The sequence below is a fragment of the Fringilla coelebs genome (assembly GCF_963513975.1).
Source record: "Fringilla coelebs genome assembly, chromosome: 4".
NCBI classification, from domain to species: Eukaryota; Metazoa; Chordata; class Aves; order Passeriformes; family Fringillidae; genus Fringilla; species Fringilla coelebs.
In genome coordinates, this window is record NC_140032.1 from 64528838 (window position 1) to 64554611 (window position 25774).

Here is a 25774-nt window from a genome sequence, read left to right on the forward strand (position 1 = left end):
AGAACCGCTCAGCACTTTGAGTTGGCACCTGTCAACTTCTAGTAATCAAAACCAAGCCTCCAAAAACATTCAGGTGCTTAAAACAGAGAAAACATAACAATACCTGGTGGCTTTTTTTTCTTTTCTTCTCTCTCTGTGGATGATAATTCCTCTTTGCCCTTCTTAGTAAGTGCAAGCCTAAAAGAGAAGAGGCAGGCAAAAAAAAAAAAAAAAAAGAAGAGTGTCTGGGGAGGAAAGACTGGCAGGGAAGATCCCTCAGCACGAGCCAGGAAAGCACAGCTCCTGGGGCTGGAGCCAGAAGCAGCAGGTTTGGTACAGAATTAATCCCTGAGTACCTTCTGCTGCCACTGGAAGCATTATGAAAATGCTAAGGGCTGCACATGTTCACAGGCTGCTTCCCCAGCTGCTTTGGGATTAAAACCCAGCTCCAAAACACGTGGGATGCTGAAGCATGCTATGTCCACATCTGCAAGAGCAGCCCACAGCACTGGGGGCTCCTGCTGGTCTGCCTGGGGGCTGGAAAACATCTGGGGGAGGGGAGCAGGGAGAGTTTGTGACTCATCAGGGGTTTGGCAACCTGTCATGGGGAGGGAGAGGAGGGGTGAAAAAGGCCCCACAGAAGAGGGAAGCAGAAATAAGGACCAACAGAGGACTATAGAGGAGGGCAGAAAAGCACCTAGAGAGTGAAAAGGAAGAGCTCCCACTTGTTAGCATTGCTGACTCCGACTCGATTTGGAAGCTTAGCTGTCATTACGAGAATTGGATCAGAAACAATTTGGGAAGATGATGATATTTACTTGCCAAGGCAGTCCCTATCGCTTACTCTCAGTGCCAGCTCCCTCAGCTCTCAGAAATAGCCTTCTCTAATTTTCTTTGGGCTGGAAGCAAATGCCAATTCAATAGGAGTCGTGGGCTCTCAGCACTTTTCAGGAGTAAGTATTAGACACATGCTGAACTTAAAAAATGACACATAAGTCAAGATGGTGTGCTTCAGTATTCTGCCTTCTCTGGAAAACAAATTGTTGTAATACAAAACCGTGCATCTCACTTTGATAGTTTCTTTTATTTATCCATGCTGATGCTCCAGGTAGTTCTATTAGGCAGAATTTGACACAGGTTTTTATGGCACATCATTTCTGGCTGAGCTGTGATTGAAGTGACACAGCAGGCTTCCAAAGGACTCACTGAGGTGCACAGACTTCACACAAACTGATTGTGAGCACAGGTACAGGAGAGGTTTTCAGTGACACCAGAAGCATTCATCCTCTTTTAGCAAGCCTTGTGAACTTCTCCTTTCTGATTCTGCCAATTAGAGGTGCTCTCTGTGTGCCTTTGCATGCTCACCACTAGAAATTCAGATTCTCATCACAACAACAGTGCTGCTAATGTCAAGTAAGTGCATAAATAAACAAATCCAGTGAAGCCTTTATGGATATGGTTTATGCTGCAAACAAACCTTCAAACTGAGTGGATATTCTCACTGTTCCTCACCAATTGTTTTCTGTCTAGAAAGCTTTGCATTATTCAAATAATCTGTTCATTACTGCAGCACGTGACTGTATCTAAAGATGATCCCAACTCTGCTTGTGGCCAGTGGAATTTAGAGGATTTTACTGGTAGGGAATCAGCATGAGATTTTATTACAGATTTGTTCACAAATGGCAGAAGCCCCACACATTCACAGTCTCTAAAAGCAGAGGGATATATACAGTATAAGTAGGATCTTAGTATATTGACTAAGGAATGTGTTTTTCCCTAAAAGATATTTCAGTCTTTAACCTTAAGTACATTTTTTAATACTTAGCCTTACTGTCTTCCATAGCCCTGAGTCATGTATTTAAGAAAATATCTTGATTAGTACTGTCCTTTGCTATGTCAGGCAATTGATCTAATCACAAGTACTCCAATTAAATTAATGCACTAGGTAAATGGCACTTACCTTTATGAGCATAATGAATATCAGAAGAAATGTGTACTGGAAATAAAAACTGGCTAGCAAACACAATCTGTGGGACAACTTGTGAATGAGGTCTCACAATTCTGTTGCTTTTTGGTTTTAGTCATATTCTTCAAAGTACATTATGTTCTAGGTAGGATACACATACATCTGGAAATGGGAATTGTCAAGTCATAAAAAGGAGGGGGCAGGAAAGTTCTATTGCCAGTGCAATGTTTTATGTAATAACTGTAAGCAAATCTAAATCACAGACATGGTGTAACAAAAACCAAGGGGGGAAATGAACTGCACACTAATCATTTCTGCAAGGAAGAACAATGATTTTATCTCCTTTCCCCTTTTTTTCATATTGAAATCAACATACCATTTTCTAGATAGCAATGGTGTTCTTTTTTCTACATTAAAAAGTTTTATATATTTGATATAATTTATGCAAATAACATTCCTCCAATAGTCAATACATTTTACCTCTCAGATAAGGAAATTATCTAAACCTGAGTACTTCAAACTATGATATAATCAATGAATATTCAGGCACAATATTTTAAGGAGTCTAATTGGGGACTTCTAATCATACTTTATTGTTACCAGCCAAGCCCTGCCAACTAGCATTAATGAAACTCAGACTTCAGATGGTTTGCTATCAATAATGGAGTATGCAGGAATTAATCACCACAAGCAGCTTACCCACACAAGTGTCCTGAAATGCATCAGTAAACTTCTAGCCCAGGAGGATTCTGTATTTTCACTCTCCCAGTGGAGTCAATGGAAAGTAGTCTTCAGGATGTTTATCTTAATTTTATCCCCCTTCTCTTTTTGGGTGAATTTTAACTTTATGTTTGCTTTCCCTCAGCTATATTCATTTGTATTCTATGAGATATGCTCCCCTATCTATTTCCTTCCAAGGTCACTATCTTGATGCTGCAGTAATAGCTCATGAAACCTGACACAAACCAAGAGAACTTTGTAAAAACCAAAAGACAAAACCTCTATGGTTCCAGTTTGGGGTTTGAGTTGACAATGTCAGTTGTACTTCAGTATTTCCTTTTTCAACTCCCTTAATCACTCACTTTCTCTCCCCCACCCCACTTCTCCTTTTTCAGTCTTGTTATTCTGTCTCCCAGCTTCTTGGATATTTCACTTTCCTTTTTTCTTTCTTCCCTCTGCCTTTCATCTCTCCCAAACCACCTTGCAGTTGCCCAGTCCAGTTCTGCCCCACACTGTTCTGACCCTACTCCATCACTCACCTTTTCCCTCATCTTGTTTTCACAGCCTCTTTGACTCTACCTGTGCACTTGGAAGATTTCCTTTCCATCCCTCTGTCAGCCTTCAGGCAGTATGTACCACTCAGCAAAGCTCAGCAGATAGCACCTCAGGTGGCTAATTTTGCAAAAGAGGATATATTTCCTACTCATACCCAAAATCCCCATAACTGGGATGTTTTCCACTGCAAGAGTGACAGTAGAGGCTCTGTTAGAGACAGCGGAAGAATTTAGTGGTTTGTTTGGTTTCCTAAACAAAACAATCTCATTTAATAGTTCTGATAAATCATACAAAGGTAAAACATGCAAGTACTTTATGGGAATCAAAGACTTTACTTGCAGGTAAAAGACAGATGTGTACAGCTGTGGCCTCATTTTATTTATTTTGTTACCTTTTTCTATTCTAATAAAGAACCAATATGAAACCATATTCCACTGGAAAGATTGTAAGCAAAGATGAGAAGAAAAAAAGGAGAGGATATAGATGTAAAATCAGTGAAACTATAAAATAATTTAAAAGTTGCTTGTATGCAAAAGTATCCTCTAGATAGGAACATAGTAAAAGAGAACTACAGTGGCTCTCCAAAGGGGAACAAAAGGAAAAGCCTGAGGAAAGACAAAATTAAGGTGCTGCACCTGCAGGAAGGAAAGTGGAAGAGCAGCCTTTCAGTAACTGAGTGTTCACCTCATCAATTACCTGTAGCTGAAAGAGGCAAGGACCTGGGGCTAAATTAACCCATCCAACCCCCAGATGGGGGCTGTAGCACCAGCTGTAACTGCTGGTGTGTCCAGAGAAACCAAAGCCATCCAAAGCAGCTAGTAGTTCAATTTCCTCTGCCTCTTCCAGAGGCTGTGGTATTCTTTATTCTTTATTTTGTGTCTTAAAGTGTTGGGCAGCAGGTGGTATGTGCTGTTAAGCTGTTGTCACATCTCATCCCAAAGCTGCTGGTATTTCACTGACTGATAAAGTGTGACCCTTTAATTCAAAACTTCAGGGACAAGTATTGATAGCACTTTATCCTATTAGGCGATCTACCACTCAGAAGAAGATACTGTTCATTATAAATAAGGTTATCAGAATCTGGCCCACAGAGTAGTGAGGTAAAACACATTACTATACTAAAAGTGTTAGTTTTATTATCAGTTTTGCTATGCAGGTATTGACAGGTTGCTGTGATAACACAAGAAGTCCAGCACTTGACAAGAGCAAAGAAGAATTACAGAGCAGGTGCATAGTGCTATCACAGGGGTGAAGGGAACACGGCTGCAAAGAGTTCAGGTAGAATCTTTATGTTGTTGGCAGAGATAAAGTCTTCAAAATGACAGAAAATAATTGCCTAATAAAGAGTTATAGTACTGCCCTAAGCTGCAGAATGAAACAATTACTTTTATGTAGCTCCCCGTCTTCAGAATCGAAAATCCTCTTTGTTGTTCTCTCATGTCTCCCTTGATCTTTGAAGACTTTTCCCTGTATATTTAACAAGTATTTTTTGTTTGCTTTCTCTCCCCCCAGTGCTTTCTCTCTCTCTCTGCCTCTCTGTGACTGGCTCCTGCAGTGTTGCTACCTTTCTGGCTGTAGCATCTCGTTGTGGCCCAGATCATTGCAGGCATCTGTTACCCAGGGCAGCTGACACATTAACCCACAGATGCCCCCATGCTCTCCATTATTCTCTCAGGTCAGCAGAGTTCAGTGGTATCCTGTGATAGATGATGCAAAAGGAGAGCAGATTAGAGCATCAGGAGACAGGAGAATGACTCTGAATCTGATTAGTTTGGGCAGAAGGGATTTCATGTGATCCTAAGATGCAGCTGTAGTATAAAAGGAGAGCTACTTCTCCATGTCTGTCACAGTGACTGCAAAATCCCAAATGAGCAGAGACACTGTGGGCAGTTGCTCATTTAATTAACCTGCCCTGACTATCAGGTTCCAGGGTCTAATGTCATTTGATAGAGTTTTCACTTTGCTTCTTAGATGAGATCACCCATGGAGACAGTGTATAGAATGGATCCAAACTGTATTTCACACAGGAGCCCAAACTCAGCTCACCTCCAAAACAGCCTGCGTGTCTCTATTTATCCAGAGCGCAGCAATGGAGAAGGGAAAGCTCAAGTCTTCTCTCTCTGCTGCTCAGTAGCAGGGCTGCAGTCTCAGGGGTCTCTGTGGTCAGGATGACCCCAAGATGTGCCAGAGAGTCTCTTTCCTTAGCTCAGCAACTGAAGAAGGATTCAGGATTCTTCCGTTCTGGTTTTCAAGGTTGTTTATTTTCTGTTATCTAGGACATTTTTTCTTTGACCTGCTGAAGTCTGTTCAGCAGGTCAGTCCGTGGCACACTGCTTGCCTGCAGGGCAGTGTTGTCTTTTTATACTAAAAACTACGTGTACTTTATTTACAATTATTTTCTAATACCTATCACCTCTGTTAGACAGTTCATCTCTACTTTAAACCAATCTCAAAGTGCCACCATCACCTAGAAGATGGAGGCTAGGAAGAAGGAGAAAGAAGGACAAGGCACACCCAAATTCCTCCCACTTGGGACCGCAAGCCCCCATTCTAAAACCCCCAAAATTCTACTTTTCACGTTGTGAAAAACTAACCATCATTCTACTTGAACTTTTGTGGTTTGCAGATCCTCATATTAAGTTGGTAACTTTTTCCATGGGTCAAAATCAAAGGCACAGGCGTCTTGGGCTCTGTGCCCTAGCAGGGGCTCAAGCCATCCAGGACAGCCAGAGGGCTGTCCTGGGTTCTAACACTGCAGCACCTCTATTCCTCAAAATGACAAATATTTCCAGGTGTGCCCTAACAGGCTGAGGTGCCTCAAGCACACAGTGGTGAACAGAGAGGCTGGACGAGCAGTGAAGCACTAGGGACACAGCCATCAATCTTACAGCCTAAGTTTAATGTTGGAGGATAATTGCAGGTTCCAATTCCTAACCTTTTGTCTAAGGATTTTTAGAATACCATGCTTTATAAAATTTTGAGACTCTCACACATATTCATCCGCCTCTAATATGAAACAGGAGGTTTCATATTCTGTCAAGTTAACAAACTGCGAGTTTAAACTCCCTGGTGTTGGGAAATAAAGCATATTAGCCATTTCAGTCCCCTTCAAATTGCTCCTTATGCACTTTTTAGTGGATACAGCAGCAGAGAGTATTTCCTAAGGCTACACTATGGAAGTCTTAGCATTTCCAATGCATATTGTGCTCATATTGTGTCTTTTAAAATTAAGACCAGACTTGCAGTATGGTTGTCACTTGCCTTATCTCAGTGAGAGAGGGTTTTTTTCCTCTATTTTCCTGATTAGAATAAAGGAAACAATGCAGCTGAATGAAGAATACAGAATAGACAATTTAGCCTACAAACTTTACCCTAATTTACTCAATGTTTATCCTCTGCTTTTAGAATACTAAGAAGATAACAATTTCCTGAGTGTATTCATTATCACCCCTCTGGGTAGTTTCTTAGAGTATTTAAAATTCACTATTCACTCTGTACAGTTTGCCACTGGTCAGTCAAAGCACACAGCACCTTGTCTGTTCTCTGACTAGCAGATGGAAAAAAAAGAAAAAAGTTCATGGACATGTCAAAAAATTCAGTTCTGCACATGATAATGTCCACTTGGTAAATTCTACAGCTACTTGTGAAAAAAACATTTCTATTAGAAAGATGATTGACAAGAAAAAGCCTAATAAAGGGAACCAAAGTGCATCAGTTTCATGAAGAAATATTATCTGAAATTGATATTAAATATTGCTCCACATTAAGAAAACAAACTATCCATGGTATTCAAGGGAGAGGTCTGGCTCTGCCTAACAATGTTCTGTGATAAAGGCAACCATTGTACCTGACTGCCAACAAAATACCAAATTTTCCCAAGGATTGGTTAGTGAACTAAATATGGATTACTGACTATTCAGAAGGTTTGAGGTGGCTTTTGTTGCCACACAGAAAAAATATTAGAAAGATTACAATAGGCATTGGAAACTTTCCAGTCAGCCTTTTTGTGTCCTACTATGCTTTGTTAGGGATTAATACTTTAACCCTTGCAAAGAGAAGACAAAATGCCAAGTTATGTGAACACAGAAGCACAGTAAGGAGCAAGAAGGTCATAGATTCATAAAGGCTAAAGAGAAAATCTTTAAAATCTGAATAATACAGTTCTGGGCCCATTGGTTTTAATAGACTTTGGATCAGATCATTATTTCTGTTGTGATGACAATATCTGTATAATAGATTCATTTTTACAATCATGATAATGAGTTACTGTTTGATAAGTGCTTTTAATTTTAAAGGAAAAAAATATGTCAGTAATTAAAGATTATCCCTGGGCATTAATTTTATAAAGTGTGCCATAAAACTCTTTTTCGAATTAAAAAAGAAAATCTAGACCAATGTAGTGCCAATGAAAAACTTGGTATGAGTTATAGCCCTCCTGAAAGACAAGGAGGAGACAGCTCAACTCCCTGTGTAGTTTTGACCCCACAGTGATCCACCTTCTCTTAACAGTGCCCTCTCAAAGTACATCATCCAAAAATACATTTCAGCTTCACTGAAATCCAGATTTCTGGCTCTAACAAATCATTTTTCTATGCCAGGCTGATAGTGCAAAGGGCTGGTATAAAAGCATTTACCTCTTTGCCAGCCACCTTTGTTTGACAACAATTGAAAGACATATTTCTTGGGCTTTTAATTTTTTTTGTCTTCTTACCTGAATTTATAATGGCTAGAATTTCAACTACCCCATTTTCTTTTGTGAAGGAGAAAAACATGAATCTCATTCCATAACTTCTCTAACCAAATAGGAGTACCTCTTTCCCTCACCTAAGAATCACCAAGTGAAATGCTTAATGCAAGTCAATGCAATGTTTAATGAAAATCAAAATGGCAAAAAAAAAAAAAAAATGAATACACATGAAGAAAAAACAAAAACAAAAACAAGAAAAACAAAGAACCTGAAGATCTTTGCTCTTAGAACTATTGATGTCAGAGAAAGAATCAGAAAAATTTGAGGGCAACTTTAGAACTGTTGCTGGTCCTATTATATATATGTTTGGCAGAAGGAGAAAAGATTTGGACATGGAGTATTCACTGGAACATGACATTTCTGGGACAGCATCTCTCCAAGGCAGGAGTCAGGTCAACTGCCCCCAAACCCATTGATCCTAGTTATGGGATTGTATGAAGAAGCATTAGCAAGTTAAATTTTTAAATGGGATTTAAAATTGATGATGTCTTGGAGATCTCTCTGGGAATTTCATATTGCCCTGCCTCCCAAAGCAAAACTCAGCCAAGGGATGGAGAAGTGACCAGCCTGGTCTGGGATATTGGCTGGAGGGAAGAGGAAGTCATCTGCTAGCAGGAAGCTCAATGGTCTTTCCTAATTAATTTAGAGAGTAAGAATCCTTCTGAAGAAGAAATCAAATCTAAATCAATTCAAAATTCTACATCTAGCTTACAGAAGCAAACACAGGGCCCTAAATCCAGATGTTTTCCATTAATGCAACCAAAGAACTTCATCTGAAAGCTGGATCTCAGTGAAAAATGCCTATGAATATAAGTAATAGGAAGTTAATTGTGTTCATTTAAGTAACATGAAGTGTTGATTTAAGTAACAGGATGATAAAATCATTTGTGCTTGTTTTCAGGATGATTTCAAAGAAACAGGTACAAAAGGAAGCACCCTTTAGCCACAAATATAAGGGATTTTGCTGCTACCTTTTGTGCACATGAACAAAGATGCATATATCCATATATTTTTCTACAAAAACTCTTCTTGCCAAGGAAGGAGAACAAAATTAGTGTGTAGGCTGTAAATCAATGGCCATTTGCCATTCTTTTAGTCTTGAACAACTTTGCATGGATTTAATCACTGCTAACTTCAATACCCACAATATACTGTGGAAAGTTATTAATTTTCTCTTTCTCAGACCTCAAAAATGAAGATTTTCACATCTGTTTTTTATGGTGATTTACGTAGAAATTATGCAGTCAAAAGACAAAAAATATACACAAAAAAGCACATACAGTATAAAACACATAGGATATTTTTTCTCAGCCTTAGGAGAAATGACAATTTTCCACCAGAACTAGTGAAGTAGAAATTCTGATTTATTGATCTTTGAGGTCAGATGTAAACATTTTCAGTTGGCTTGTTGATTTTTCTTGTGCTTGTTTTGTTTTCTATTGCCCTTTTGAATTTATGGAAGGTGAGGCCAAAGTTTTAATGCATTAATTCAGTCAGTATTAAAGAACCCATTTTACATCTTTTTGAGCATCCTTGGAAACTGACATTCTGTTTAATATCTGTATCAGTCATCTCTGGAAAACAATGTCATGGTGAAACTATGATAGCAGACAGTTGTGGTCCTGATTTTTACTTTAGCAGAGTTTCACCAAGAAAGGATAAGAGGAGAAAACCCTGAAGGGGAAAGAGATAAGTTTGCTTTCTTGAAAAAAATGTCTTTTATTAAAGACTCAAGCTTCAACAAATCTGATGGAATTAAACTTGAGCAGTGTGAACACCACTATTTTCCATGGCTAGCAGCAAGTTCCAACTGCAAGGCAGGTGACTAGAATAATAGACTTATATCTGATATTCTGCTTTTTGCACACCAAGGACTTAATTATCAGAGGACATGGAATTCTGAGGGCCCTTTTCCTGTGATTTTAGTCTTTTCATGCCCAAATCACTAAGCCCTTTCGAAATAGTTGCATGACATTACTGCATTGTAATCCTTAGGTACCATATTAAACAAAAGCAACATTATTACTTTTTTACAGTTGGTAAAGTGAAATTATGCCCATATTTCCAAGATGTTTCTCTTAAGTGCTTGGATTTGCATTTTCCCACAAAAAAAGAAGAAATATCAACTGTAATCTCCCTCCTGAGATATGGCTGTTACTTCAGTAAAACTTTATTAAATGCATTCTAATGTTCATATTTTGTGTTTGTCAATATACAATGTATATTTACTTATATTTCTATTTATGTAAGCCCTATACACACATGGATTTATAAATCAACTGTATTTTGACTCTATTGTGCTTCTCAGACCATTGATTCAGATTGAAAAGTACTACTTGATATTTCTTAGAGTGAAATCCATCCTTGTGTGATGGTCTACAAACTACTTGAGGCTCACTTATTTCAGGGTTTAAGTAGCACTTTGGTGATGCATTGCCTTGTACAGATGGAATTTTACCTTTAAAGAACATCCCACGTCTTTTCTTGTGATAGTTTAACTGTGCAGTAGGACTGTAAGAGTTTTGTGAGATAATACTGTAAAATTTGATGTTTCCCTCTTTCTCAGTTATATATATTTTTTTTATTCTGAGTGGACTATTTTCCTATTTGGAAGAAGAAAAAGGGAGAGGATTTTAAAGCAAAACATAGTATTTGTTTCTTTATATTGCCAAGAGTGTTGATAATACAAATCTCATGAGAAGTGAGGTGCAATGTGATGTGTAAGGAAGAGAATCCACCAAGTTTTTCCTTAATTATGCCATTGTTCATTCCTGATAGTAGAAATATCATGTCATTTTTCAGGAAACCAAACACAGGAACATTCCAAAAGGTGACTGATGCACACAAATTTATTATCACCGTAGCTGGGCATAGCACTAGATTTTCTTTTTTTCCTCAGAAAAACAAACCAGCTTTTACCTACAATCATCTGCAAAAAATACTGAATAGACCCTGCAATTCCCAGGGTATAGGAAGTTGAAATAAGATTAAGATTAGAGAAATGTGTGTGAAAAGGCACTAACTGAAGAGCAGGAGCACTGAGAAGAAAGGATTAAACAGATTATATATCTAATGCATAGGGAATTGCTTCATGTATGACTGTGAGTTGCACTGAATGAGCTGCTATGTCATGCAGGGGCTTCTATGATGGCTCAACAGCTCTCAAGACAAAGCAAGAAACCTCAAGAAACCTTTTTCCTTTTCTTTTTTAGTCCTGAATGTATCCCAGTATTGTGCTCCTAAGTGATGACATAAGAGGAAGCTGGGTGAAGTGAATTTTAGGTAACTGTCAGAATTTATTTCCATAAATATAAGGCACATAGTTTCAAGTTCAGATGAGCAGTTTAATTTCTTATATAGCTTTCTGTCTAATGATCTGTAAAGCTCTATAGTTTTTCTACCTTGTGAACGTTTAGATATCAATAAAATATCTTGTACTAGTTCCAAAATTCGTGGCCATATTAATAATTGTGGACACAAGCTCTTGATGAAAATAGGTTTCAGAATTTGACAGCTAGGGGTGTCTCTGAGAAAATGCCCAGGACATTTGAAACTTAAAACATCTTTGAAACTTAAAACATTTCCTGAAGGAAGCAGATTTCATGAAAGTCTAGATGCATACTGTCCTAAAAAATATCAACTGCCAAAAATAAATAAATGACCTGGCAAACATTGAAATATAAATGTTATGTGCACATATACACCTGAAGAGTAGATAAGCAATATTTATTCTCACTTATATATAAATTTTAGATAAACTGAAATAAACATCCCATGTCAATTACAGATTTACAGATACTGCACTTCTGTCTTTTAAAAGATGATTTTTTGCAAACCACACAGAATGAGAACACAGAATCCTTCACACAGAGAAAACAGTTGCAGAAAATACCCACACATAATTTATTTCAGCCAAATTCATATAAGCCAGAAGATGAAGTCAGTTTACTCTCATGGCTACAGTGTTGATGCTGATATCAGACTATCAGACAGTAACAAAAATTCAGATCCTTTTAATAAACCAAATCCACCTATGGCATTCCCATAATTTCTATACTACATACTACATGGGTAGTAATAAACAGATGCAATAATAATAAACAGTAATAAACAGATATTTACACTCAGATATTTCCCAGATATTTATTGCTTTTGCTTGACAATTATTCCTTGATTCTGACAAGCATGCAAAGAGAATACAACCAGGAAAGGTAAGGAGCAAGTATCCAGACTCTGGCTCAGGTTAAGGACACTGTGGTGGATAATGATGGTTCACATGCTATGAAAGACCAGAATAATTAATTAAACCATTAGAAAACAGACTCATGAAGATACCATCTGGAAGTGTTATTACACTCTGTGCCTAAATTATTCCCCTACGCTTAGCACAAATCTCCAAGAGTGGCAATTTAATTATAGAGAGGGTAAAAATTAAATTCCACAAACAATTGGAAGGCCTCCTCCCCAGTACTGTGGTGACAAATCTTAGTAGTTGATGAATCTATTTCTTGTGCCATGAAGATGAAAGCAAGCAATGCCCCCAAGCAGCATTCACTATGCTGCTTTCCTGTGAAAGCTGCCTGATGAAAAAGACCTGGGGGTGCCGAATCTACTTCAATCTACTGAGTGAATTAATATTTCTACCACAGCACTATTAAAAGTGCAGTGGTTGCTAAGTGAGGTTGCAGAGGGTAATGAAGAAGAGCATGTCAAAACCTGCTGCTTCACAGTTTTCATGCCTGCCCTCCACAAGAGTTATGAAAGTCAGCCCACTCTCCACACTACAAAATGGATGAGTGGACACCTCAACAATAAAAGACATCTCAGACTACTGCCAGAATTCAAAACAACTTTGAACTTGCTAGGTGTTCGAAGTGCTGCTGTTCCTGGTTTGGTTTTCTTTTTGTTTGTTTGTTTGGTTGGTTGGTTGTTTTTGTGTTTGAACACACTTGTGTCTTTGCCCTCCCTGTTAGAAGTCAAAATGAGAAGAATAGCACAATTAGGTGAGAAAAGTCAGTCTGTTGGCAGTTTCAACCTGATTTTTCAGATCAGAGATGCCAGGGAGGAGCAGGCATTGGGTAAGTACTGGAGTGTGTTCCAGAACATTTCAGTTTTCTTTATCAAAATCCACAAAATGGAAGTAACCAAAGACTAAAGCTATTATAATAAGAACTGGAACACTTACATGAGTGTTACTCTTGTAAAAGGGCTGTGACTTGGGCCTTTTTTTCATATCTCAGCCTCATTGCAGGGGTGATGACTTCAACAACAAAAAGAAAACCACCATAAACAAATGTTGCTTCCATTCTCCAGAAGCAACTTTTGCCTTGTTAGGCTGAGGTTATAGGTGGCACTTCAAGCCCATTCTGTCTTTTATTCTTAGTAGAAGGTTCATTTGTTTACTAGGGAACAATGGAGAAATAAGATTTGATAGTATCCTTGTTTGTAAATATGCTTCACTGTATTCCTGTATTATTTGTTGTTTCTGAAGATTTGGAAGAACTAATTCAGTGTTATAAATCACTCAGAAATAAGGAAGGAATTTCACCAGCAGTGTAAAATTTTTCAAATATCAAACTTAGTTTTTGCAGGTCCACATTTTCTCTTATACATATTGTTAGTTGTTTCAGATTAAATGCAAACTAAAAATATTTTGGCTGAATGAAAAGGTGTTGCACTACCTGATTTAAAATTCAGCCCACCAATTGACTTGAATACATTATAAGAAATTAATTGTGTGAGCCACAAACATTTTTAGTGAAAAGTTTTCAAATCTTATGTAAACAAGTCAAGTGTCAAGTGAGAATTCTCCAAAAATAAAGATATTGTTTTTTTGAAATGGAGGGGTTTAGCTTGATTCCCTAAATAATCCCAGTCCAACAAGTTCATTAAAAAAACATCTACAATAAAAAAAGGGTTGAGTGAAGAAAAGGATGAGTGCAGGAGAGCAGTGTGTGTGCAGACAGAGAATTGTTAGCCTCCTCCCACTGTACTGAACAGATTTTAGCAAACTAAAAAGTCCAATTTAATTAATAGTGTTCAAAAGCAGAACAGAGCAACAAAGACCCTCTTTCACAGACAAGAGTTTGTATAATTGCACCTTAGAATGGCTCCCCTGCAACTGCCCCTTAGAGCTGGGTCTGTTTGTTTACACTTGCTGGTTGTTTTTCAGAAGGAGCTGTAAAAGGCATAATCACAGCAGCAGCACCAAGCAATGCTATTAACTCTGCTTTGTAAACCCTTGATGCAGCTCTGACACTCAGTCTTACTAACTACATAGTAGAATTTAAGCTGGATCATTTAAATAATGATAAAGCTGTCAAGACTGATGTGATTTTCTTCTTGAGCAATTCACCTTCTATTAGGGGTTTTATTGTACTTTATAGTGGGCATCTGTAAATCTGAGGATCAGCTTAGCTCCCTAATTTACACCCCTTGCACGTACTACATGGTTTTAACTGACTTACTTTAGAAGGATTCACAGTAGTTGCTAGGAAACCTTTGTGTGTTCTTTTCACTTCTTATATAGCATTAGCTTTTCAATTGATAAGGCTGTACCTTTAGGTACAGAGGGATTTAAGCAGAATCAAACAATGACAGTAGGACTGCAGCATAGATAAGCCAAAAAAAAGGCGGGGAGGGGGCGTGCAAATCCTTGTTCTTTGTACAGGTAATACAGAGGATTAGAGCAAAAGAAAGGACACTGCACATTTCCCGTGAATATTTTTTAAAGATATTCTGCGTCACATTAAGAAAAGCTGCAAAACAAAACTTCTTACTATAGTTTAAAGTTTATAAATTTGTAAATGACTGAAGCAGAGAAGCCATTTCATTGTGCTGCATTTGTTATGTGGCATGTCTTCCCGGGGATAATTTCAAGTGGTGATATTGTAAAGCATTTTTCTGTATGAGGGAAGGATAACTCCCATGCAGCTTTAAGGAATTGAATGTTCTTGCCAGGAGTCTCTCTCTTGCAAACACATTTCCCCCAAGATAACACAGTTAAGTCATACTTTCTCCTGCTGAAACAGTCTGATAGATGTCCTCAGGTTAGCAGACATACAGACCTATGTGAGAACAACATAGAGACAGGTAGAGACTGGAGAGATAAAAGAAAACTTTACCCTTATCTACTGTAAACTGCATTATCTTACCTCTTCTCATCTCTACTGGGATGAAACAGTCTCCTTTCCATTAGAAACCTTTTCCCAATCAATTCAAGTGTACAAATACATATCTGATGCACAGCAGTAATTATAATACATTCAGATGCAGATTTTCCACTATGCCAAGTTTTTCTTCCCCAAAGAATCCCACCTCTTTTCTAAAGTTTCAGATGTGATTTGAGCAGGCAAACTGTGAAGAGCCCACAACACTCCTGCACCTGCACACCTTCCTGTTCCCACCACATCCAGGTGCCTCATTGACCCTGCTACACTCAGGAGTCTGAACAGCACCACAACCACCTTATAGTAAATGTAAAAATAGTGGAAGATATTTTTTTTTTCCTTCACAACAGAAAGATAATTAAATTAAATAAAATATAATTAAAATTGTCTTTTCTATGTCTTTTTTTATCTGGGACACATATAAAACTGTGTCTGTAGCTCTACAGCTATTTGGTTTTGGGTTTTGCTTTTCCTCAAATCCAAAACAGCTTCTCATGTTGTTGTTTTTGTTTTGTTTTGTTTTGTTTATTTTTTGTCTTATCCTGTCTTGTAGAGGTTAGAGAGTTTCATAAGATGACAGACTCACTTCCAAAAAAAAATCTAACTTATTTCTTCCGTTACCCTTAACTCAAGTCTCTCGGGTTAGCAAATCTGGGTTTGCATTAACACTGTCTTGGGAAGAGTGAGTTTTTTAAACACCTACTTTCTAGCAGCCAATATGAAAAAAGAGAGAAAAGTATTCCCCAGCATATTGGTTTCAAAACAGCCAAATCAGAGAATATAAAATCATGGGAAATAAGAAGGCTATCATATCTTTGGTCCTAACATAGGCTCAAAAATAAATATTTCAAACAATAAGACAAAACCACAAATAGTATTTAATAAGTGAGTCTAAAGTGAAGAGTGAAGTTTAAAGGCAAGCAGGACAGAAAAAGAAATAGGGCAACACTCTGTAGATCATTAACATCAACCAGTAATGCCTGTGCCAAATCCATATCAACTTTCTGAAAGGTGCATTTCAAAAGCAAACATCATCTCAGATGAATTTGAAACCACCTTGATATGAAAGAGAATCTGCCACCTCCAAACATAAAGAATATGCTTTCCATTTTAAACTTTCATCAATTCTAATTGTAGGATGTGTATTAATGTTTTAGTCCTTCTTTTATTATCCCTTTTCCCACTACTGCTGGAGAGTCATTAAAGACTCTTAGCACTCAATAGTGTCTCAGCATCAAAACATTCATATGTATACTGCAACTAAATAATCTGTCAATACCTTTCAGTCAGCCAAAAGGATGGACTTTTAAAAAACTTTTGGTGAAATGCACTTGATAAAGTCTTTCCTCTTCTTTTGTAGCTATTCTCAAAAATACACTTTGTTAGTAACTATTTTCTAAAATACATTCCATCTTTTAATGACTTTTAGAAAAGGGACAATAGTTTTAGGTGCAAAATGGTAATGTCAGTCTCTGAATAATGCAAGGTAAAATCCCCACCTCATTTCCAAGACAAACTCCTCATATAAGCATCACAGTGCTGCAAAACTCCTTTAGCCACAAGATGAGACAGAAACCTTCCTATTGCTATTGTGAAAGAAGGCTAAGTTTTAGAAGAGCTTGCAGAATTTGAGTTATGTAAGACACCTTCATTACTGTGTAGCTAAGTATTCAAAGGCTTTACTCTGGTTATTACTTCTCATCGAGGTGCCTCCTTCCTTGTGAAACAGTAGAACCAACTGAAGACAAAAAAGTAACAAACGACCTCCAAAGCAAATAAAACCAGCAATAAACCCCCCAAATTTTAAAAGAACAGCTCTCCATGCAGGATCTGCCCTTACCAGCTCTCCTATGGGTCGTATTGAAGGTGACAGAAGCAACAGCACCCTACAGAGGCTGAGTTCCTCCTGTATCATCACAGCTGACTTTGCACTGGATGTTTTCTGTTATCCTTCTGTGTATTTCCAAAACGTCATATGAGTTGTTTTGCACATCATTGTTTGATGCTGCTAACAAAAAAAGAAAAATGAAGAAGAGGATAAGTGGGCAATAAACATTATTTGAAAGATTCAGAATAACTCTTCACTTGAAAAAGAATTTTTATCATCCACAGATAGAAATTTAGAAAACAAAATTCTGAGAAAAAACTATTAATGGCTACTTTCATCTTTTGGTTAAATAATTTTAATCACATTGACCTGCAGAATTCACTGATAAAAAATATATGGATGAGTCTACATTTAAAGTGCAGAGAGACAGCAAATATCCCCACCAGAACTGATGCAAAACAATATAGAAAATTCAAATCATAACAAAAGGAGAAGTAGAAATTAATATACCTCGAATATTAATTAGCCTGTTTCTCTTTCTAAAACAGAGAGAAATTGTATTAGTTAAAAGCATACAGGAAAGACTGCTTTCACTCAGAACTGTGTAATGTTGCAAAGCACTCTGAAAATACAGAGCTAGACTAGACTAGCTCTTGTCTACTTTATTCCCATCTTCCTTAGAAGGACATACACGAGGCTATGAAGTTCCATATTCCTCTAAGAGGAAATGCCTGAGGGATGTTGCTGTACATTTAAACCAGCACTGATAGACAAATTGCTACAATTTTGTATGGAACTAGCTTAAGTTATCCAGGTAAATACAAGAATCCAGCACCCTTGCTATAGAGCTGATTGTTGTTTGATCCACTAAGTATAAAGAACTTAGTTTTAAAAGATTAGTGGTGCAGAAGGAGTCTTGTGTTTAATTTCTGCCTACCAAAACTACATCAAAGATTCCATATTTTGTTTTTTTGGTTTGGTTTTTATTTTTGTTTTTTTGTTTTTTTGGTTTTTTTTTAATGTTGTGTAGAAAAGAATAGTTTAATTAAGTCTTAAAATTGTGCTTGAGGAGAATATGACTGGTGGACTAGCCTCAGTTCCATGTTCTCTTTTCCACTCCCTACAGTAAAACATACCAAAAAATGAAAACAATACAGAAATCATATTCTTATGTACGATGATAGCTCTCACTTGAATACTCTCCTAAGAGCTCTCATTCAGCCAGTCACATTATTTCTAGAATACAAAGACAAATTAGTGAATTAACTGTGTAAAAGATGCATTTGAAATGACCAGAGTCCAGCAATCCCTTCAACGTTACAACACATATGCTAGATGAGTTTACTAAGCCATTAGTGGGATTCCTTTACTTCCAAATGCCTTTTTGGTCTCTTAGAAGCAAAATTTATAATCTTTCTTTTATTATGCATTTCTTTTATTATGATTCAATCCATTTTTTAAGAGCACAGATAATTGGGGAAGAGCATAACTTTGATATTCTAACTCTTACTTTTCCCTTTTGTAGTTTTTTGTAGTTTTTAAATACCTGCAGCTGCTCAGCACATTTCTCATCTTTCATAACTTCTGCTGCACCACCAATGAATTGGTGGTGAATAAACTGAATGAATGAATGAATTAAGAAAATTTGGATTTTTTTTTTTGTGTTCTGCCAGAGTTTCGACAGGTAATACTGCGTTCTCCTCAGTTCAAGGCTGTCATGTATTAAATATTCTCACCCTTCAGAGAAATGCTACTTGTGCCAAAAAAAAAAAAAAAAAAAAAAAAAAAAAATAGAGAAAGAAAGGCTCCTTTAACAAGCAGAGATTAAAAGCACATAGAAACAGATTGTTAGCATGTGTGAACTATGCTCACACTGCAAGGGCAGTGGTGTTCATATGCCTCAGTTGCTGTCTCACACCAGTGCTGCTACACTTGGCTCGTAAATCTCTCCACCACCAGTTACCTCATGACTAAGGTGCAACCCCTTGTATCCATCTAGAGTTCCAAATTGAGGACAAACCAAGCCCTACTGAGAGGGCTGACAGATACTGAAGAAAAAAGAGAAATCCAGTTCTCATATCCTAGCTCCCATTTGTGATCAAACTGCCCTTCCCCTCATGAACATTTCTCGTCAGTCCCTGCAACACAGCAATATTCTCATTCTCAAGTGATGCAAGGACCTCTTGAGTTTTTGTTTCATCTCCCAATCACTGTTGCCTCATCCATCATACTTTCATGATGTCTTTGTAACTATACCAAGCTGAAGGTTTTCAGAGTAACAAGTCGAAAGACAGTTTATACACTATTTTGGCTTTTGCAACTAAAAGAGAATTCCAAAACTAAACATAAATGCTCTTCCCCATCTTCTTTCCTTTTTTTTTTTCTCCTCCATCCAAAGATCAGCTTGCTTAAGCAATTCTTTCCAAAAAGGCCCTCGTAGTATATTTTCCACTCTCCAACTCTGAAAGTTAGCAAACCCTCCACAGCAAGTCAGAGGCAACCTACCAGCACTGGTCTACAAATTTAAAAAACCTCTGTGGCCTTTAATTTGATAACAGCTGCAAAGACACCGCTGTAAAGGTGTTGCTGGTTCTTTCCCCTTTAGGCTGCTGGGCCTGACAGGGTATCCATGGAAATGCTTGTGTACTCAGAAATAACTTCTAAATACGTGGGAGGTTGTTGCAGGGGGGAGAGTATCCTACAAAAATCTGTTGGTGCACTTCCCCAGACAGTATCCCTTTCATCGATCTCAAACCTTATATCAGGCTGTGGTGACATACATGGTAAGCATTTGAAAACTGATGATTAAACAAGTTTGTTTTCCTATGCCAAATGTAGGCTCGAGAAGGAAACAGCTTATGTGGGTAATCAGGTTTGTTTTGGATCGATACGCACTAAATTGCCCAGTGCTGATTATTTTGAACAAATGTGCAGCTCTACCCCATATAATAAAAATCTGGCTGCCTTTCCTTACTCATGAAACTCATAAAGGTTAAACCTTTAGCCTGAAGGAAAAAAGATCCTTTTCATCCAATGAAAATTAATAGGACCGAGCATCCCTCCCCTTGCAGGCAGCTGTAATTTTTCAGCTAAGAGGCAGAGAGGTCCAAGAAGAATTGATGATGGAAAGTTTTTGTCACCACCATAAACACATTTTAAAAGCAGCTAGCAGTAGGCTCACTCCGAGAATTGCCTGTCTGAGGCGATGCCAGTGGTACTTAGCACAGCTGCTCGTGGCTGTGAGCCTAATTCAATGTTGTTTGTCTCAAGATTTTCCAGTGGACCAATTCAAGTGGCAGCACACAGCTGATGGGCCATATTACCATTAACACCTCACCTGCAAAATACGTAATTACGCTCAAATCTGCTGATTAGAGGAAAAATACAGATGCATACTAGTGGTTGCATTTCAGTGGTAACTACGTCACTGAGAGAAGAAAAGGAGTGGATTGTAATCTAGAAATAGTGCCACATTCTGCCTCTCAAAAAAAGATTATTGGTAGCTTGTGTAGGTATTAAAATTTCATACAATCCTTTTTTGGATGATGGTTCTTTAAGGCTAGGTAAATCTAATTCTCTTTGTTTTCCACATATTTATTTTGCATCCTAATATTTTTAAAACATATTTCTGTGATGCTAAGAAAAGGAAATCTGATTAATTACTTCCAATGTATATATATATACATATGTATATGCATGTGCGTGTGTATATTTATATATAGAATGAGCCAATAAATTATGTGATTAGAAGATGTTAATCTAATATAGAATAGGTGCCACTCTCATGCCAGTCTTCTTTACTGGAACATGTTTGTTCCAGATTTATTTATTTTTAATAACCAGTGTTCACTTCAGAGTGAAGTTTATGTTTGTATTAAGCTAATTTACATTCATTTGAAAGTGCTAAATCCAAGCCATTCCCTTTTTTCAGCTGGGAATACAGTCAAGCACAGCCACTGCCAAATAACTAGTTGGAAAATATGTTTTTATTATTGTTGTGTCTTCAGGTGATTATCTGCAGTGACTGATCTGAGAGCTCACTGCAGCCATTGCCATTGCAGTGAATAACTCAGCTTTGTTCTACCAGAGCAGGTAACAGCTAAAAAGCTCCAAAACAAACTTGAGCTTTGAATTTAGGAATATTTTCTTAAGTTTTACTTAAAACACGGCATCACAGAATAGATAAGGTTGGAAGAGACCACTGAAGGTCACCTAGCCCAACCTCCCTGCTTAACCAGGGTCCTTTACAGCATATTACTCAGTCCAGACAGCTTTTGGAAATCTCCAGTGAGGGACACTCTGTATCCTCTCTGGCCAATCTGTTCCTTGCGTGGTAAAGACGATCTTCCTCATATTCAGGTGGAACTTCACCAGTGTGCATCAGTTCCTGGTCATTGCCTCTTGTCCTGTTGACCAACAGCACAAAGCAGAGCCTGGCTTCATCCCCTTGACACCCTCCCTGCAGGTTTTGATAGACACTGATAAGATAATTTGACATGTAAATATGCATCATACATATATGTCACACTATGCATAAAATAAAAATATTTGATGAATCAATACACATTGATAAGAATTCGCTGATAAAATAATGCATTTATGTAGCATAATCCATCAAATTGCTACCCACAATGAGACATGAAACATAGTTTGGGTTTGCTTACCTTAAAAGTACAAGTAGATAGTCTAGCACTGTTTAGTTTTGCTAAATTCCATGTTTTGAGGTTATCTTCTTGAAAATAATGAATTCTTGCATTGATAAAACTATCATTGATTCAGATATGCTACCTCAAAAAGGGACACAACCAACATTGAAAATGTATTTTACCAAAAAGATATCTACTGAACAAACCTGATCTCTTTAAAGAGATTTATGACGAGGGTAAAGCTTACAAACATATTTATAGAGATGCTGAGAACTTATGTATGACCCTTTGTGTCTTCACACTCCTTCTAGGAAGGAGCATTCCTCTGAGGAAAATGCTGATCTGAATGTCTAAGGAAGTCTGGATGTTTTGTACAAAATGGTAAAAAATAAGCTTGGATAAGCAGTCATATAGTCAGACCACACAATCTAATTCTACTCTAACATTCACAGAGATTCCTAAACCTGAGATTCTTGCTTAGAAAGATAAGGAAGATGCTTTTTTACCTATCTGCACTCCATAGCAGATCAGCTGAAATGTTTGAACCTTTTTCCTTCAGTCATTTTAAAATCTGCTGCTGTTACTGGGCTAGCCTGGCCAGCTGTGCTTGGGGAACGCACTGCTTGCTGCTGGCAACACCTCACAGGGGTTGGGTGAAAAAACCTTCTCCTACCCTGCTTCCCCACTGATGTCATCCCTGAGCCACAGGCTTGGAGCTGGCCATGTATTCTGCAGGTGGGACCCTGCTAAAGGACCACAAAATGCTTTTGAGATGTGCAAGGTTTGGAAAGAGAAGCCAGGGCACTTCTCTGCTTTGTCTCTTGCAGATGTCTGATCCCCAAAGCTCGAGTAACTCCGTGGTGACCCCGCTGCAATGAGGAAGCTGCCATCAGTGCTTTGAGGTGTGTTCTCTGCCCCACAAGCTTATTCACTCCCTTTCTGATTTTTACAGCATTAATAGATCTCTTAGAGGTTTTTCACACTTAAATCTCTTACTTTGTCAAACTAATTAGTGGTGTTTTAATCGTTTTCACATCTCTGAGCATCCAGGTTCTCACAGGTTGCTTAACAGAGTAAAAGCATAAAAAGAGCCATTCCATAAAAGAATGGCTCCTTCCCTGACAAGCTTGAAGTTCAGGGAAGCAGGAGCTTTACAAACTGTGCTATAAGAACTTGTAAATGACACATACTGAATTGGTAACCCTTACATTGCACCCACATCATTTCTACATCAGCTCTTTCTTTGATAAACTGATCAACAATTCCTTTTTAATAAACTGTCTTCTTGAGAACGTCTCTTGCCTTGATCAAATAATTGACAGCTCTTTTACACAATTTGTGTACTCCTGCAAAGTATGGTATCACAAGGAAAAAGAGAATGTCTTAAAGCAACTTAGGTAAAAAAAAACAAGAGAAACAACTGTTCCAAGGAACTGATTTTACCAAAATCATTCTTTTGTAAGGACACCATATTCCACCAAAATTAAAGTGAAGTAAGGCACTATGATACACATTGATAACATGCAATCTTAAAGCCTTAGAAAGCAAATTACTGAGCTAACATGTTCTGTAATATGATGAAATTAGAAGAGTGTTTTAAATTTCTTAATTAGAAATTAATTTTAAGAGGGAATCTGACCAAGGATTATGACTCAGACCTTTGAGAGAGCCCTGTATTTAATCTCCTGAGTGAATTTGAAATAATGATTTATTGTCTGTCACACAAATTCTGTTAGCAAAGTAAATAAACTGCATATTAAAAAAAAAAACCCAACTCATCTATTATTCTCAACTCTCAAATGTCTTTTTAATTTTAAAATTAAATATTCAGAAACTGCAAAATACTGCCTTTAAAAATGCATTTCAATCTACTAATAAGATAAGCTACTGATTACACTAGTCCAGGTGTTCAGAACTGCCTAGACATCTCCATGGAGCACGGTTCGGTGCTGTATCATCATATTCTCTCTTTTGTCAGGCTCATTTTGTTTAACAGAACATTTCAATAATGTACCAAAAAAAAAAAAAAAAAACCACCAAAAAGCGCTTTTATGTTTCACTTTATTTCATTCATTGCTGTTCTTATCCACACCAGAATTACAGTTTTTATCTGAAGTTGTTACGTGGGAGGTGATGAAGGGCCCAGTGAAGCTGCTTTATTCCCTTTCTTCCCACTTGTGGTAACGGGTCATGTTGGGGTTTAGCTGGAGGGAGAATCTGAGCAGCCTCGCTTTAACAGGAAAATTACAGTGCCATAGCTGTGCTGATATAACTCCCCCATGTGGATACTCTATTCTAAGGATAAAACATATTTTATTCTAGTGTAATTACTTTGCTTTTTAATTCCGTCTGAACAAATCCCTCCGAAGGGAAGCGTATCGAGATATCTACAGAGCTTTGCTTCTTCCTGCTGTCCAGCTCTCCCAGGGGAAGATGAGGGGCTGGGACACCACCCAGCCTCCCCTGTACTTCAGCCAAAGGAAGAGCATCATCTGCCACCTACTCCAGCCAAAGAGAGAAAAAGGGAGATTGAAAATGATTGAGATTTTCTCCAGGGAGCAAAAGGGGATTGAAAACGGGGTACCATGAAATATGTCAGCAGTGCTGGGTAGGTAGAAGACACAGACAGATCTGTCTGCACGTTTGCCTGTGCAGAATTTCTGGACTTGGAAACCATTTCTATAATTTTGCTTTTTGTATCAAAAATATTTCATGCATAAAAAAACTACTAAAAGGGCTAATTAATAGAAGTGAAAAGAAATAGGAATGTTTTATTACTTATTCAAGCCTTTCTTCTCTCTCTTAGAAAGACTGAAACTCTTCAGTGGTAATACCTAAAAAAATCATTGTGATCTAGAAATAGCATAAGAGGTTTTCTTCTGTGGCCATGATAAATATAATAGTGTGGAAAATCCAGAAGTGCCTGATCACACGTCATTCACTGATCAAGAATACATTTTGCATCATCAGCATGGAAAGCAATGCTCTTTGTTAATAGCAGAATGCCTACCACAGCCTGAATACAAATAGTCATGTCCACAGCACCTGAACTTTCCAAATCACCAAGACAGAACTATTTTTAGCTATAAAGCTATTTTGTAGCATTTCATTTTTCTTAGGAGTGCAATTTTTAAAAAGAAAGTGCCTTGGTAACTTTTTTTTGTAGCTTTACACTTCAGTTACTAAAGTGTCACAGATTTTAAAACCATCTGAACTTCCCCTTGAAAGGTATGAAAATACTCCTGGATGACTTCTAAACAATGGACTTGAGGGCAGACACAGCTTGTGTAAATCAGTATCACTCCACTTAAGCTAATGGAACTATGCCAGGATACCAACTTTCCTCTGGCATGGTCTATTTTTTGCTTCCAACAATCCTTTTATGGAGTTAGAGAACTGAAGGGTTTCAGAAGAGATCTTTCTGGGAACTCTCTGACTTCCTTGAGCCTGACTGATGCTTTGAAATTGAACTTCAGCTGATGAACCAAACACTGCATCACATTTCCTCCCACAACAACAATCTGAAATAATGATCTATAGGTGCTTACTGTTGGCAGCACTTTTTAAATGTTTACCCTGCTGCCTCGACAGTTGAAATCCCAGGAAGTTAAATTAGCTTGCAAATTTGACTGAATCAACACCTGCTCATCCAAAACATATTTTAACTACAGGAAGGAATTCTTCACTCTCATTTAGAGCAGCAGAAAAAAATCCCACCCAAGAACACAGAAATCATGGCCAATTTCAAGGCTCTGTTGGAATACAGAACTAACCCTTAACAAATTGTTGCTGTTCCATCCTGTTTTCTGTGGTTCTGGTACACAAGGCAAAGCTAGGCTAGCAGTAAATTTATTATTTGCCATGCTTCTCCTGAAAAATAGCCAAATCCAGCCAAATATTTTCTCTCACTCAATGTGAAATTAACTGAGAAATAGAAATTAATATCACAGTATCATTAACAATTTCTGCTTCACTTTTGTTTTCTTACATGCCTTTTTATTCATACACATAATAGCACGATGTACTGGATGCAAGGCTGTGGGAGATGTTTGGTGCTGTGCCTCTCTACACATGCTCAGCTGGGGCTGTTACATGAGAATGGCAGCTGATAAGCCACAAGACCATGGCTGGAATCAAGGAGGGAAGGAACTAGCTTGGTCTCCT